At 41.1% G+C, this 13,140-nt stretch overlaps 1 long non-coding RNA gene across 1 annotated transcript in view; it reads right to left on the bottom strand.

Annotated features, from left to right (window-relative positions):
• LOC109282221 (uncharacterized) overlaps positions 1-12,988 on the bottom strand; it is a 75,460-nt gene extending 62,472 nt beyond the window's left edge. Inside the window, exon 1 of the long non-coding RNA XR_009462520.1 lies at positions 12,776-12,988. This is a non-coding gene — a long non-coding RNA (uncharacterized LOC109282221). The remainder of the gene's footprint in view (positions 1-12,775) is intronic.
• Positions 12,989-13,140: the final 152 nt, after the last annotated feature.

The following is a 13,140-nucleotide window of genomic DNA, read 5'->3' as shown; positions in this document are numbered from 1 at the left end:
GACTGTACTATAAAAATGCCTTACTGAGAGTTCAGGAACAAATCATCCCAATGTGCAGGAAGACTAGCAAGTATGGCAGAAGACCAGCTTGGCTTAGCAGGGAACTCTTCAGTAAACTAAATCACAAAAAGGAAGCTTATAAGGAGTGGAAAGTTGGACAAATATCTAGGGAGGGGTATAAGAGAATTGCTCAGGCATGCAGAGATGAAGTCAGGAAGGCCAAACTGCAGCTAGCAAGGGATGGGAAGGGTAACAAGAAGGGTTTCTAGAACTGTGTCAGTAGCAAGAGGAGGATCAGGGAAAGTATGGGTCACTTACTGAATGCAGAAGGCAACCCTGTGACAGGATGCAGAAAAGGCTGAAGTGCTCAGTGCCTTTTTCACCTGTCTTCACAGGCAAGGTCATTGCCCAGATCACTGCACTGGGCAGTACAGTTTGAGGAGGAGGTGAGCTGCCAACAGTGGTGAAGGAACAGGTAAGGGATTATTTAGGAAAGCTGGACACATACAAGTCCATGGGGCTGTATGGGATGAACTTGGGGGAGCTGAGAGAGTTGACTGATGAGATTGCAGAGCAACTGCCCATCATCTTTGAAAACTCATGAGGTCCCAGACAATTGAAAAAGGGAAAATATAGTGGCCATATTTAATAAAGGAAAAAAGGAGAATGCAGGGAACTACAGACCAGTGGATGTGGTATACTTTGGTTTTAGCAAGACTTTAATATGCTCCCCCACAACATTCTTGCAGGCAAGCTAAAGAAGGATGGGCTGGATGAATGGACTGCAAGGTGGATAGAAAAGCGGCTGGATCATTGGGCACAGAGGGTAGTAATCAATGGCTCAATATCTAGTTGACAGCTGGTATCAAGTGGACTGCCCCAGGGGTTGATCTTGGGCCTGGTTTTGTTCCATATCTTCATCAAAGACCTGGAAGATGGCATAAAATGCACCCTTAGCAAGTCGCAGGTGAAACCAAACTGGGGGAGTAGTAGATATAATGGAGGGTAAGGCTAGACAAAATGGAGGATTGGGCCAAAAGAAATTTCATGATGTTCAGCAAGGACAAATGCAAAGTCCTGCACTTAAAATGGAACAGTGCAATGCACCAATATAGGTTGGGGGTTGACTGGCTGGGCAGCAGCTCTATAGAAAAGAACCTATGGGTTACACTGCACAATAATCTGAATATGAGCTACCCATGTGCCCTTGTTGCAAAGAAAGCTAATGACATATTGAGCTGTATTGGTAGGTGTGTTGCCAGCAGATTAAGGGAAGGGATTATTCCCCTCTATTCAGAACTGGTGTGGCCCACATCTGGAGGACTGTGTTCAGTTTTGGGCCCCACAATACAGAAAGGATGTAGACAATTTGGAGAGAATCCAGCGAACTGCAATGACAATGGTGAAAGGGCTGGGGGACATGACTTAGGAGAAGAGACTGCGGGAACTGGGCTTTTTTAGTCTGTAGAAGAGAAGACTGAGGTGGAATTTGATAGCAGCCTGAAGGGTAGTTCCAAGGAGGATAGAGCTAGACTGTTCTCAGTGTTGGCAGATGACACAACAAGGAGCAATGGTCTCAAGTTGCAGCAAGGCATATTTAGGTTAAATATTAGGAAACATTTTCTCACTAGGAGGGTAGTAAAGCACTGGAACAGGTTATCCAGAGAGGTTGTAGAATCTCCATCCTCGGATGTTTTAAAGACCTGGCTAGACAAAGCTTTGTCTGGAATGATATAATTGGGGATGGTGCTGTTTGATCAGGGGGTTGGACTAGATGATCTCCCGAGGTCTCTTCCAAACCTAATTTTCTATGATTCTATGATGTATCTTCCAACTTAATTGATCGAGTTTAGATCTGTGAATCTAACTTCAGTAATGTTACCTGAGCAGCCCTAGGGCTAGGGAAGCCCAGCCACTAGCCACACTCCCAGAGCTGTGCTTTTTCTATCTGCTTCCCTGGCACTAGGCAGTCTTTAGCCCCCTGGCCTTTTCCTCCCATAACTCTGCCCTGCCCTGCAGACCAACCAGCGCACCCACCCCTAAGCTGCCCTGGATACCAGTTTTATTAGCATTTGCAGATTCTGGGAGTCAAGGAAGTATCAGTGAGGGGAGGGGTGGTAGGGATAGGGGTGTAGGTTCACCAGGGCAGGGGTTAGGAACTAAAAATAGTCCCTCCCCAATCTCCCCTGATCCTGCCATTGCCTCGCAGATCCCATTAATCCTCCATGGTCCCTAATGATCGCTCCTGCAGATTCCACCTTCCCATCCAGTCCCCCCATGGATCCCACTTGCCTCCTGATCCTCCCATGAACCTGCATGCCTGATCTAAGGTAATCCAGGAAGGTGGGGGCGGGCTAACAGTGAGGTTCAGAAGGATGATAGTGGAAAGTATACTGGGGGGCAGGAATTGTGGGTCTGGGGGCACGTGGGGGGGTGGGGTTGGGAGGGAGTGGGATCAGGTGGCCATTTTTAATGTCATCTAAACTCCCCAAACATCTGCACTTAGCCTTTAGTGCAGATAGGTTGAGTAAAGTTTAAACAAGCACGTTTCCCACTTTCCCCACCTTTAAATATAAGCTTTGTATGTTATCCTGACACTAAGGAGGGAAATAATAGCTTCTGAGTCCTAATTAATCATTGCTTTGATTACTTGAACAGTTCCAGTGAAATACATAAAACTGTAGATATAAAAAAGTAAAACCTCTAAGACTGGAGTCATCATTTGTAGATCTATATTTGCACTTAGGTATTTATAAAATATGAATGTTGGGTTTTTCATAATTGATAAGAACGATCAGCAGTAACAGATGTGCCAGAGTAAGAGTGATTGACCACCAGGCTATAGGATCTATTAAAGGCTGGCAATAAATATCTGAATACACACAGAATAAAGATAGTAGTGATAAATAATAACAATGAGCAGCATTGTTTACCCACAGGTACAGTTGCATAAAAGTGTTTCTTTTAACAAGGCCTACCTATAAATTATGAACAACAATTATAGTTTCAGAGATACAAGGAAAGAATGGTATGTATACTATAACTATGACCCCATTTCTGGAGACAGCTGTGGCACCTCCTAGCAGATGCTCTAGTCCTGCTCTCTCACTCAGTATTGCCAGGGTACTCCTCCAATACCTCACCTACCACATATGGTTTTGAAAATAAATATAAATGTGGGTATTCAGTCAGAATATCAGAGTGAGCCATGAGGTGCCCCACTCGGCTCTGCTCATCATTGGGCTGGCTTGGTCTGGCCTGATCTTCTAACTTAATCTTTGACCAAGGCTTTTTTTCCCCTATAATTGGCTTCACTCAACTCTGTCTTTTGCCCTGTATACCTCAGGAATGTTTTCTGCTTCTCATACCCAATTACCTGACTTTCTCTGGGCCTTTCTCTCTAGCACCCCTTACTGGTAGTCTTTCCCAGGATTCATAGACTAGGGCTATGACTGTCAGCTTCTCCCTTGATCTTGCAGCCTGGCCTCCTGACTTGCAATCCTTCTCTGTGCTCTCAACGCAACAGTCAAATGCTCAACCAATCAATTAAATGCCACCATGGATTCTCTTCTGCCCTATAGCCAATCCATGCCTCGCAACTAAAACACAGGCGGGAAAAAAAGAAACAAAAATCACTTATTTATGGGGGCTACCTGTTGTCTTGTAGAGCTCCTTCCCCTCCTAGGTTCTGGCCCAGGGTGCCTTTGCAACCTAAGAGCCAGTTTTATAAGCCCACTGACTCTTCTTCCTCCCAGTCACCAGATCCTCTTCTGCCATACAACAAGGCACACAGGCATGAGCAATCTAGTCTTCTTGCTATCTACAGTTTGCAGACTGAGCTCTGCTGTGCCTTAACTCTGATACTTGTAACTGCTGCGCTTACAGCTTCCTAACACTTTCTATCTTAGAGGTTAGGGGCCTCTATTACAGTACCTATGATTCCAATTTCTGAGTACTGCACCTTTCTTCAGATATGTCTATTTTCAATCTTGGAGGAAAGTAATCATATAAGACCTTATGGAGCTACAGAAAGTTTGTTCTTTTCTTCAGAGGGACCATCTAAAATTTCTAAAGGTAGATAGAGAGTTTGAACTTCCAATTCCTATAAAATAAAATAAGAATTATGTCCTAATGCCTCAACAGCTTTGAAGTAAATCTAAAAAAAATAATATTTGTCCTCTTTCTCTCTGTGCCATTTTCATTTGTTTAAACATTTATTTAGATTGAAAATATACATGTGGTTTTTTGGATTAAATTTTGGCTCCAGTGAAATCAATAGCAAAACTCCCATTGATTTCAACTGATGCAACATTTCCCACTTTGTGTGGGGAAAAAAAAGAACACAAATAAGGTAAAATTATCCATAAGAATATTTTTTTTTATTTTTTATTTGTGTATTGTTGATGTTGTTATGCTGTTGTTATTATTATCACTATTTAAATTCAACTGAAAGTTTGTAAAACAGTCAATAACGAGGGACGGGAACTGATTAAACTGAAAGTTAATACATACACAGGTAAAACATATGGATACTCTGGTTAAACTTCTTTTCACCTTCCTCCCGTCCCCCCCACCCCCACCCCAGCTTCCCTGAGCATATCAGGTACCTGCTAATCACTTTTTAAACAGCTGTTTTTACTTTGATTATTTTAATTTAAAAAAATACACATGCTGAGAATAAGTACCCCTTATCCTGAATTTGTAGATGAAGCGATAAACATCTTTCTTAATTATGTTGAGAAATCCAGTGAGAAACAAGCAAACGTTATGACTTATGTCCAAGGTGATGGAAGACAACTGCATATGTGTGATACTGAACACGTCAAAACTTGTAGTTATTTACAAGTGCTTACAACCAAGATGTCAGGTGCAAAATGAAGAGGAAACACTAATTTCATTTCATTTTACATCTGTAGTTTTCCTGGGTATACCTAATTCACAATCTGCCCCCAAACATTATGACTGATAGGTACTTGCTTGTTTCTCAAATTGGCCTAGGTAAGCTAACATGTATGAAGTGAGGTGGTTCTGTTCAAGTCACAACTGGAGTACATAAAAGAAACAGAACCTCATCTAGTACACAGCAAGTTCACAAAACTCTAATGCTAAATTATTTGTAGGAAATCTGGTTCTGGCATTTGTGACAGATGGATGCTAAGTCTGCCCTGAAGTTCCCCCAATCAATTTAGACACGTGGTATAAATTCTAATATATATTCTAGGTTGTAAACAGTAATTTGCTCTTACTCATTTCACAAGTCACAGTAATATAAATTTGCAATGTAGCAAAAACAACACACTAAACATACATTTCTCCTTTGTATAAACACTGAAATAGTTGAAAATGAAGGTTCATGTTCTGAAAGATATTCTGAGGAAAAAAATAAAAAAGATGAATGTATTCACTTGTGTGAAGTCAACTATAAAGCACAGTGGGATTATTTTATACAAATGACTTTGTTTTGTATCTTATATTTTGCTTCCCTTTAAAAAAAATAAAACCCTACCAGGCACATCTGCTTATTCAAGTTTCACATCTCCAAACTAGTGTGATTTACATTTGAATGAAGTTTCCGATTTTATTGAGTGACATGGAATCTAATTAGATTCTGTCCATGGGAAACGAGTGTCAATTATAAGAAATAAGGCTCCAGAAATTTAGCTAAATAAAATTTTACTGAACAGAACATGCAATTACAATCAACACTAGAGTGCTTCAATTATTACCTCTTTTTTTTTCTGAGAAGAAATAAAGACCCAACAACCGGACCATTGCTAGGATAATATTAATGACATTATAATATGTATTTATATTAAATGGTAGGTCTACACTTAGTGTCAGTGTCAACACTGAGGAATAGATCTTTCCAGAGAAAGGAATTGTGTATATGAAAGATTACACAAACTAAAATCTGAGGGTGATTAAAACACAACCTGAAATACATTAATGTAGTATGTATAGAAGTAGATATAGAAGTAGATGTAAATATTTGTTGAGGAGGGAGGGTATATACACATCCACACATACAGTGCTATATTTACATAATTAAACAGTTTTTTTCAAATAGTTTTTTTTAGGTTTTTTTTTAATTTTGTATTACCTTCTTATAATTGCATACACTGTCTGGAAGTTACTTCCTATAAATATAAAATTGTCTTTGTCTTGCCTCATTCTAGTCTAAGACATTGTTTGAAAGTTACTAAAGGCCTAATTACACATTAGTTTTAGGTGGCTCCTTGAGCTCAACCCCTGGATTGTCCACACATTAACAACTGAAATTAGTTTTAAACTCTCTTTAGGCAGCTAAAATTTAGACCACTCCAGCCTAGGTTCATCTCTGAACTGTGTTACCCAGCTCATTAGTGTGAATATTCCACCTGCCTCTGGCCCACTACCCACCCCAATCCTCCCCAGGACCCTAGATCATTGCTCACTGCTCCCGCGCCCTTCCCCTGCTTACTTGTGGCTACCTATGATGTCTGCACTGGGGCAGCTGGCAGGGAAGGATTAACCTGTCCAGCCACCACCACCACCACTGCAGCTTTCTAGGCTGGGTTTAGCCTGGAGAAGAGCAGCAGTATGGCAACAGCAGTAGGGGCTGGGTAGGCAGATTAATCTTTCCCTGCCTGATCCCCCAGGGCAGACAGCATGGGCAGCCACAAGTAGTAGTGGGGTAATCCCGTGGGGCAGGGGGGAGCCCCAGGACAGCGGGGAAAGGGAGAGACCCTGGGACAGGAGGGAAGGGAGCAGGGGACAGGTGGAAGCTCAGAATGGGAGGGAGAGGGATTCTTAACTTTCCATCTCCCAGGCCCCTGCTGACCTGAATGTGTGACTGGTCCAACATGGCGCTAGCATTAACGCTGATCAACATTTGAGCAGCTCACAGTGTAACGTGTAACAAGGCCCTTAAGCTATTTTTTTTTTAAATAGCTCAAACAAAACTACATTCTTTCACCTCAACAGCCTGTGTTTTATGTTGCCAGTTCTCTAGTTTTGTGAAATTGATAAAATTATACAGGAAATAAAATATCTCTGAATCAATATCAGCACCTTAAGACTGAAAACCTCTCACCTAGAAGATTTCCTCTCTCTTAAATTCCATTGTGGATTATCTGGATTCAATCTGAATTACAGCATCAGGAACTATATTGCTTTCTGGTTGAATTGGGGAACAATTTTGTATAAAACCCACAATCCTTCATTCATTCACTTGAGCCTGATATGAGCAGTGCTTTATCTAAGGACTGAAAACTATAGCTGCATCTACTGCAAAAGTGTTGTTTATATTTTATTTACCAGAACAGTATAAGCTATTGTTTAGGTTTTCTCAGAACTTCTATAATATACAGGCTGCTACTGTCTATCTGATATTAAAAAAATATTTTTAACAAACAACTGCATTATTGTCATATATCAGTCACTCAGATATCACAAGATGAAGTTCTAGAAGCTGAACTGCATTTTAATCCCTTTTTAGCTAAGCTATTCTTTAGTAAAAGGCTTGTAAAAATGAATGTGTTTTCCAGGTGTTAATGTTAAACAGGGCCTTTATAAACCAGAAGCAATTCACTACAATCCCAGGGTTATGGGTCACTAAAAAGAACCTATGGCAATGTTCTCACAATGGTAATAAATAAAAGAATGCATAGAAAAAAATATTTTAGATTAAATCAATAGGTATGCTATGATCACATCAGAAAAATGAAGTGTTCAACAAATAGCAATATTATAAAAAGGAACACAAAACAAAATTAAAATAAAAAATTGTTTGGGGAAGAACTATTGCCCAACCACAGCAGTTCCTTTGAATTGTAGAGTAGTTCAGAACCAGATTCAGAGATGGGTATCTAGAGTGTCAGGGCCTAATGTTCAAGGTGCTCAACAGTGATTTGTGAAAGCCACAGTTTTCTTAGGCACAGTTCAAAGACTTTGGAATGGAACATATGCTGTGCCGCAAACCTTATTGTTTCAGCTCTTAAGTGTTTGATGCCCTTCTTTGACCTCATCTTTGTTAACACAACTATCCAACAATGAAAAAAAGTCAAGAAACAACTCCTTCCTTGGATACCAAAAGTGTAAAAGCAGGAAGAATGAGATATGTGAGAGATGCTAGTCATGCTTCTTACTGAGTTTTTGGAAGGATCCAAGGGAGACTGACATGTTGTAAAAAACTAAATTGAAGTAATATTTCACTTTATGACCTATCTCTACTTTAAAATAATTAAAGTTAAAATAGAAATCTTCCCTGAAATATTTGCCTTTTTCTTCCTTAATATTATTTTAAAGTATATCTTCATCCACTTCTAACTTCTGAAACATATAGACTATATCAGGGATGGCCAACCCGTGACCAACCTGTGCCACAAGTGGCACAGGCAGCCTCTGTGTGTCACACACGGCCAAAAGAGGAGGGAACAGGTAGCATGGTGGTAAAAATAATTGAATAGTATTGCATTAAGAAGCATCTAAATGCACTAGTATTGAAATTGAGGGTTTACACTCATATAGAAAAGAAGAGTAAATAAGAAAATGAGCAAGATATATTTCCATAAACTCTAACAAACTAAAACACTCCGGGCACATCTGTATGAGTTATTATGTCATTGTAGCGATGAGCTATGGTGATGTAGCTCATTGCTAGGGTGACAGCCTTGGCGGGCATAAAACATGACATCAATGCTATTGTGCAGTAGCAATGAGCTACTGCACAGTAGCTTGTTGCTACTACACAGTAGGTTTGGAAACAATCTCTGAGCCACCAGGACTGCTAAAGCAAGTACCAAATGACTGCACAGTAACAACTATGCATGTGTAGACATGCCCTCTGTGTATCAATAACATGGAAGAACTGAAAAGTAATTGCTATGTCTCCTGTTATGCTACTTGACACTCCTGTCATACAACCTAGCAATCTCAACAGCTTGATCCAATGATGCATAAGAAATAGAGCACAGCATCAGATCAGTTTAATCATTTCCTGACTAGCCTTTCAGATGGATCAGCCTACCTTCCCCCAAGTGCCTGCTTTGGAATTACACCAAAAGAGAAACATCTGTGTGTTTGAGTATGGCCTGATCAAAGAGACCTTTTGCTCCTTGGCTTTAATTTCTTCATAATGTTCTGTTAGCCACCTAAGGCCACCTGCAGTATAATTACTAATTGCCTATCCGTCTTTTTCCTGGAATAAGAATAAAAAGAGAAAATATTGTACAAATCCTCTGTGTTCACTGCACCTGTCCTGTACAAGTCAGGGAAATATTTTTCCTGACCTCACCACAGTAGGTACCTATCCCAAGGGTAGTCAGAATATGGCCTGAGTACTAGATTTGGCCAGAGCGGGGGTGGGGGAAGAATGGAACAGAACCCCATTCTCACCTTCCCTCACTTTTCTCCTCCAGCTCCAGCCAGGCAAAGTGCAGCTAGCAGCTGCATGATGCTCCCCTGCTGCTCCCTCTCTCCCTCCCTCCACTACTGACAGCCCCAGGGGTGGGGTTGGGCTGGTGATTACCAGTGTAAGCACCATCCTAGCCCTGCAAAATTGTGAAAAAATAACCCTCAAGGGAACAAAAGTTCCCTAGGCACTCTGATCTATAGCACCTTCAGCTAATACCTGATTTATCAAGGATTAATTTTTCATGTGATCAGCCATTTTAAAAGCACTCTGCTGATTGCACAAAAAGTAGATAACTTGTGTAAGTGCCTTTGTTATTCCTGTCACACTAAGGAGGATGCAAACTTCCATGCTTCGAGCATCTCTGTGTAGCTTCTTTGCCATCCATTCAAACCTTTGTCCAAATAGATGCATATACCTTTACAATCAGGATCATAAAGGTTAATCAGTCTGTATTAAAGTGCATTTAGTCTTCTTGGTGCCACTGGTAACCAGACATGTGTTACCTTTTTCAACTACTTATCCTTTTTAACATTTTCCTGCCATAAATCATGCATCACCATCATCTCTAACTAGAGGCAGTTAGCCATTTAGTTTGTAGCCGGGTAGAATGCAGGGTAGGATGGCACCTTAAAGACTAACTTGTTCAGAAAGGGATAAGCTTTCTTGCCTATAGTCTACAATATCAGATGATAAGGTTACTGTCTATATGCAAAAGACTATGCATATAGACAGTGACCTTAGCATCTGATGTTGTAGACTGTAGCCAAGAAAGCTTACTTGCTGCCTGGTCCCCAGATGTTAATTCAACTGGCCCCAGATGTTAATTCTATATTTAGGCTTGTATATGGATACATTAAGGCCTGAGACTACCTAATTTCTCTCTTTTACAGTTGCCAGGAGATAAAAGGCCAGTATCCAAAAGTCAATTGTCTTCACCAGATTAAGATATGACTGTCACATTGCTTCTTTTTATCCTATCACAAGTGTTTACAGATTTGCCCTTCTGGTACCCTTTTAAGCAGCAGGAAATCATCCAGCAAATTATTTTTAATCTAAGTTGTTTTTGTTTTTTTTTAAGTATGCACAGACAAGCTTTGAATCCAGTCAGAGCTCCTACAAGGGACTGTTGCAATTGACAGTCACTGATACTAAGCAGAATAGAAGCAAAGTAATTTTATGTATGTCAATAGCACCTTTTGCTGAACATGCTAATCTCTTGCAAGTCTCCACCTATCGTGACTGTCCGAGCTAGTTTGCATCACTTAGTACATAGCAATTCATACGCACACACACATTCTTGCACATGTATGTATTATGCATTAGGGCTGTGTGAAGCTTCAGGTGTTAATTCAATTCAGCGGAGATTCAGTCTAATTCAGTAGCCGAATCTCTGAATCTGAATCAAATCAGGAGACCAATTAAAAGGTCTGAAGTGATTTGAAGCTTTCTGAATCGATTCAGAGAGCTTCGGAGATTCAGGCAGTCTCTGCTTGCTGCTGCAGGGAGCTGGACCCAGACCCCGTGCTGGTAACTAAGGGGTGGGGGCAGGGCTGGAGGAGTGTGGAGGAGACCAGGGGAGGACCCCTGTCAGGCCCCATCCCCTGCCTGTACCCCCAGCCCCTCTGAGTACCCCCCAACCTCTGCCCATTGTCCTAACCACCCCCATGGCTGCCCCTCCCAGCCCCAGCTCCTGGCTCTTTAAAAAAAAAGAGCCAGGTAAGGAGAGGAGCAATCCTGCTGCTAGGTGAGGGGGGGCAATCCCTGCTGCCCCCCGCTGCTCCACACTGCATGGGGAGCTCTACCACAAGGCCCCTGACCCCCACTCACTCTTCCAGCACCTGCCCCCCATGGCTGTCATGCCCATCCCAGCTCCCTGTTCTTTAAATTAAAAAAAAAAATCTCTGCAGTCACCGGCTGCTGCAACGACCATCAGGGCTTCTGGGGGAAGAGCCCCCCACACAGTGCGGGGCAGCGGGGTGCAGCAGGGATTGCTCCCCCCCCCCGCCTGACAGAAGCTGGTGAGTGTAGGCTTTTTTTTTTTTAAAGAGCTGGGGCTGAGATAGTTGGCAGGGGATGGGGCCTTGTGACAGATGTGCAGTGTGCAGCAGTGTGGGGCAGCAGGGATTGTCCCCCCACCTGGCAGCAGCTGGTGACTGTGGGCTTTTTTTCTAAAGGGTGGGCAGCTGGGGCCGGGTGGGACAGCCATTGACAGGGCTGAGAGAGCATGCAGGGGATGGAACTGATACAGAGATTCAGCTGATTCAGCTGCAGCCAAATCTCCAAATCAGATTTGGCTGAATCAGTTTGTTACAGTGATTCGAATCAATGAATCAAATCACTGTCCCCTGAATCTGCCAAATTCAAATCCGAAGCAAATACTAGCTGCTTCACACAGGCCTATTATGCATGTAGGTCTGTGTTAGAGAGTAGATAAATAGTACAAGGCACAGTGCCACATAATTGGAAGCATTTTGGCTTTGGATTAAAAACCAAACCACTACTCTTATGAGAACTGACCTGAAATTACCATGGGCTTGTTTTGAAAAGTAGCTTCCATTTTTGTAGGTGAATCTATTATGCTTACATATGAGAGAGACATATAGTGCTTAATTATAAGTAGCCAAGAAGAAATGAAGATGGAACAGCAAATAAATCTTTCTTCTAATCACTTCTTTAGATAATTTACCCATTCTTTACATTATACTCTTTGAATGAAGAGACTTTGTACTCTTCTGCATGAATATGGAACAGGAGTCAGTACCTTCCATTTGCAAGAAGGAGAGTGTGAGTTACTCTCCTTTTTTTTTCCTCTTTGTTTTAAAGATCTGTTATAAAAGACCACCACAACACTAAGTTCCATTTATTCTAGAGCTGACAGCTAAGGGGCTGAATCAGTGCTGATGGTGTCTGAAGCTGTGCTGTCAGGAAATCTAAATCATTTCCGCCTGAGACTAGAACACAATAAGACATCCCTTTGGTGGTAGCTACACTGTGATCTAAATAGATCTGCACTCCTTTGCCTCCAAAGATTTGTTTCCACCCTCAAGCAGGATTTCTTCTTCTTTTTTAATCTGTTGAAGTCCTCTCTGGTCTTTCCATCCTTTAGGATTTGAATACTCAATGGATGCTATCCTGTAAAGCAGCCATTTCCTAATTCTAATGATTTCTGTTGTAGAACTAGGAATAAAAACAAGTCATGAAAAAGGGAAAATTATTTTTTATAGGTTTATACAAAATGAAATGAAATCACATTTGTTTCTATCCCTAGTGCTTTGCAGCATGTGAAAGTCAATTTTTACAGACTTAGAACTCTCATTTCAACTTGAAAATCATGATTTTGACTTTAATAAACAACATTTCTTATTATACATATGTTCCTACCTGGAGCATATCTGTGAAAACTGTTTAAGGTTGTATTTCTGTTGAGCAAGGGAAGGTTTTATTTTCTGAGTCATGGTGATATTTTAACTTGTGATGGACTCTGCCCAGATGCTACGTTAGGGTTTTTATAAGAATTTCACAGTCCAATCTTGCTCTGAGCTATGCACGTTACAGTATACTTAGTGACAGTGTATAAATAAATATGGAAGCAGAATTTAGCATTTTGCTGTTGTCCTTGGCCGTTATCAATATATTACCCACCAGTTCTTTCAATGAAGCAAATGATATTAAGTAGTTTTGCATTCAAGCCTGCTTAAAAATTTTCCTCTGAAGCTCTAGAAATTGGAACAATTATGTCAAATATA

This window comes from Alligator mississippiensis, chromosome 5 (genome assembly GCF_030867095.1).
Source record: "Alligator mississippiensis isolate rAllMis1 chromosome 5, rAllMis1, whole genome shotgun sequence".
NCBI classification, from domain to species: Eukaryota; Metazoa; Chordata; order Crocodylia; family Alligatoridae; genus Alligator; species Alligator mississippiensis.
This window is presented reverse-complemented; position numbering and strand designations above follow the sequence as displayed.